General features: G+C 41.2%; 1 pseudogene; it reads right to left on the reverse strand.

Annotated features, from left to right (window-relative positions):
* Positions 1-463: 463 nt before the first annotated feature.
* Positions 464-3,522, reverse strand: LOC123450538 (annotated as a pseudogene).
* Between the last annotated feature and the right edge of the window lie 591 nt (positions 3,523-4,113).

Genomic DNA, 4,113 nt, shown 5'->3' on the forward strand with positions numbered 1-4,113 from the left:
CATGGTCACACAATATGATTGTAAGTGACAATGATATTTTAACCCAGTACAAAGATTTAAATCAACACCGCTTGGATTAGCTTGGAGCAATTCAATGCCCTAGAGACCAATATACCAAGTCAATATTTCATTCGTATTATGGTACCAAATAAGGGTAGAAAATTGACTTCAACAACCAAAAAGATATTTCTTTCAGCAAAATGGGCAAAAAAATAGAATAAGCATTGGGTTAATCACAAAAGTATTAAAGATGCTTTATTCACATGTGAAACCAGTATGATGTTGTAACTCATATGCCGTAAATCCCCAAAAAATGAATGAGGGAAATGAAGAAATCTAGAATATACTCTTTTACATGAAGAAATGAAGAAATGAGTGCTTGTCAACCAATAAGTTGATCTACTTAATTGAATTAATTAGAATTTATAAGTCTAGAATATACTTATCAAGTTATTACGAAGGATCAATTTCTCAGGAGCAAGAAGATACCATAGAAGATATTCAACAGATTCTTCCGGAACATGTAGTAAAGATTCTAAAAAGAATCTTCCCAATCCTGATACCTTTTGTCAATGAACTCTCTTTCTACATGCGAGAAGGAGAAAAGGTAAAGAGATACATCCAGGAAAGTACGGGGATATTTTATCTTCAAAAGCAAACAATAGTGAAGGTCTAGTAATTACCTCCTTGTGCAGTTGATGAGAGCATAGCAGATACGACGGGAGGAGGTAACATGGATTGTGGATATACCCATGACTGCAGTGCCTTTGAGAATAAGAATTCCTTGTTGCTCTCTTGGCTCATGCGTCCTGAACTTTGAGGCCTACCATTATAACTCTGAGCAAGGGGCTCGGCAACACTGCCCCTACAACTTGTACTCAAATTGTGACACCTGTTCCAGGCAAGAGCTATTATACTTTGGGCCTTTGAGACAGAAAATCTAAGCAAAACTAAAGAAAGAAGAGAGGGTTCAATTTGCAAGTAATTTCCAATTATTTTTCCTAGTGACCGTATGTTGTACTAGACATGATATCACTTGGAGCACTGGATCATACAGACATCAGTACCTAATTGAAATATCTGGAAAAAAATTGCAGGTGCAGTAAGCATCCAATGAGACTGAATGACTGACAGACACATACCATTTGCATATCTGATTTTCAGAGTGTCAATCTAAGTTATGACACCAAATCAAGATACTCATGAAATTTCTCTGGGAAGGGTGCATTTTCTAAATGAAAACAAGAAAGAAATGCAAGAGAAGCTAATGCATACGGACCACTTCACAGAAGATGATGAAACAAACTACAGGGTAGTCTTCAAGGTGAGATCCAAAGGAGCTTTTTTTCCTGGTATTGTGATCTTGGAAGGGCACATCTCTGAAGACTTCAAAGGAACATCACCAGCCTGGATGTTAGTGCCACTGGAAGCTCCGGAAGCACGACGAGCTCCGAACCCTTTCAGCACTTTGTCCTACATAAAGCAGTAGACAGATTACAGGATGAGGTAATATATACATATATAGTACTGCATTAGGTAGATATTCCTTACCATATCGAATTTGCTAGAGCCAGCCAGCTTCTCATCGCCAATGTGAAGCTCTGATACACTCCGCAGAGCATTCTTGCTGTGTTTCTCAGATTTCCTAAAACCTGGTTTTGCTGCTTCCGCAAGCGATGGAACAGAAGAGTCCAACTGGGCAGAGTCGCCATCGCTGCTGAATTTTGGAAAAAAAATGCAAATAAGAGCATGGATATGGCATGAAACAAGATCCATTGCCTCTGTAAAATAATTACCTTGGAAATGGAGATTCTGCAGACTGTGAAGCTGCTACAGTATCAGCAGACTTGGGAGCCTTCTCGTTGTTCAGTAAAACATCATGCTTTCAAGATATTAGAACAAGTTAATTATATAATAGAACAAGTGGTTCAACACGATGGTGTCAAATACTTGCAGAGCAATGAGCACCACTATGGCTGGCAAAATGAACAACGTCTGACCTTACAATTTTCTTTCACAACCTTTCTAGATTTTTCAACTACTCATCCTGCAGGAACCAATCAATGGAACAAGTTTCAGTGTCCATCTGCGACCCTGTAGCATATAATGCTAGCTTGCTGCAGGGCTTGCTACATTTTAAGTGTGTAATGTATCGATGTAAGGTGGAGACGAAGCTCTGACAGGCCTTGTGTTACATATAAACCCTTTGTAACAAAAATATGAAATACTGCAGTGCCTATGGTTCCCCGGAACGCATTCGTAGGGGAATACTGTATATATATATATATATATATATATATATATATATATATATATATATATATATATATATATATATATATATATATATATATATATATATATATATATTAGAAAAGGAGGATGCCCCCGGACTCTGCATGTGGAATATTGTGTATGGTCCTCTTATTTCTCTGAATCTCCCTCATGCACCTGCCAAGTATTTACCACCTCTCTCTCCTTGATGCATTTATCAGTTAATGACACTATAGTAATTATACTCACTATAGCGTTCATCACTACGAGCGGTTCACTAGTAGTTTCATTTTGCTAGTGACTATTCATTGCCTTTGAGTACTAGTACTAGTACCAGGGAAAGCTTGTGGGGCCCTTTTTAAATTCATAGCAGCCAAATTTTGAAATATATAATCTAGATTCAGAGCAACCATTTATGTATAACAAAACCATTTATGTAACAAAACACTGAATTTGGATTCATATCAGCAATGTTTCAGATAATTCATAAATCAACGAGTATTCCTCATACCACATACTCATATCAGCCATCAATCCAGAGAGGCTAGCACATCTGAGCCTGAAAACAACGGTCACAAGTTTAGCACTTTGATAACAACGGTCCAACGAGGATTTCTGGGCAGCACGTATAAGAACACAAAATTCTGCACCATATTAAAGGTAGCACGAGAATCATGAACCCCCAGCACAAGCCCCCAACATAATCACTTCAGTGAATGGAAATACAACTTAAATCATAGTTTGAAAGTTCAGAACCTGATACCTTGCCTACAAAATTGGGCGATCATGAACAAACGGTAAACTGTAACAATAAACACATAATTGTTTCAGATCACAACTTTAAATGAAGTAGAGGATTGAGACGAGGTGAAGGTAGCACTCAGAGCAGAGCCAGACTCGGGACAACAGTCAATCAAGAGAGGAAATTACTGGTAGCACTAGCGAGATACAGACCCCCCACGATCCCGTCGAACAGTACTGCTTTTGGCTGATGTGATCATTCAGTGCTGTGGGTCAAAGAGAGACAGGGATTGAGAAAAAAATAATTACTACAGAGTACTACCCACCAGCCATTGGTTACCAAATGGGAGGAGGGCGCTGGTGGCGACCGGAGACAGGTAGGGAGGTCCGACGGCGGTTGGGCACCAGCGGCGTCAGCCGGGGAGGGCACTGGCGGTGGTGGAGGGAGGCCCGACCGGAGGTGTGGTGGAGGGAGGCTCGACCGGAGGTGGCGTACCCTCCCGCCATGTCGCGCAGACGGACGAGGGCGGCCGGGGAGGGCACTGGCGGCGGCGGCCGGGGAGGGCCCGGCGGCGGCGGCTGGGAGGCTCGCTGTGAACCCTAGAGGAGGGATCCACCAATCACGAGAGGGAGGGGCTGTTGTGCTCATTTTTTACTCTTTGTCGTCTTCTATACGACGTAACTGACGGCAAAGACTAATTTTTGTCGTCTTCTCTTGCTAATCCAAGATGGCAAAACTGCCTGCCGTTTGGGTCAGTTAACAGGAGCGTGGACATCTTGTTTTGCCGTCATCTGTAGCATAAGTAGACGGCAAAAATCGTGCCTTTGTCGTCATCTACCCAAATAGTTGACGGCAAAACTATTTTTTGCCGTGTGGTTTTTTATACGTCTGTTTTTCGTGATTTTTGACGATAGTAACACTTTGTCGTCTGCCCATCACAGCAAACTTCCCGTTTGCCGTACGAGGGGTGAATAGGAGATTTTTAGAAATTCATCACTGAGGAAATTCCTTTTGAGGAAATTCCTCACTGATGACTAACTTACAGCGGAAACAGTAAAGGATCAGAAGTGCAAAGTTTCACTACAGTAGTTTTTCAG

This window comes from Hordeum vulgare, chromosome 4H (genome assembly GCF_904849725.1).
Source record: "Hordeum vulgare subsp. vulgare chromosome 4H, MorexV3_pseudomolecules_assembly, whole genome shotgun sequence".
Lineage (NCBI taxonomy): Eukaryota > Viridiplantae > Streptophyta > Magnoliopsida > Poales > Poaceae > Hordeum > Hordeum vulgare.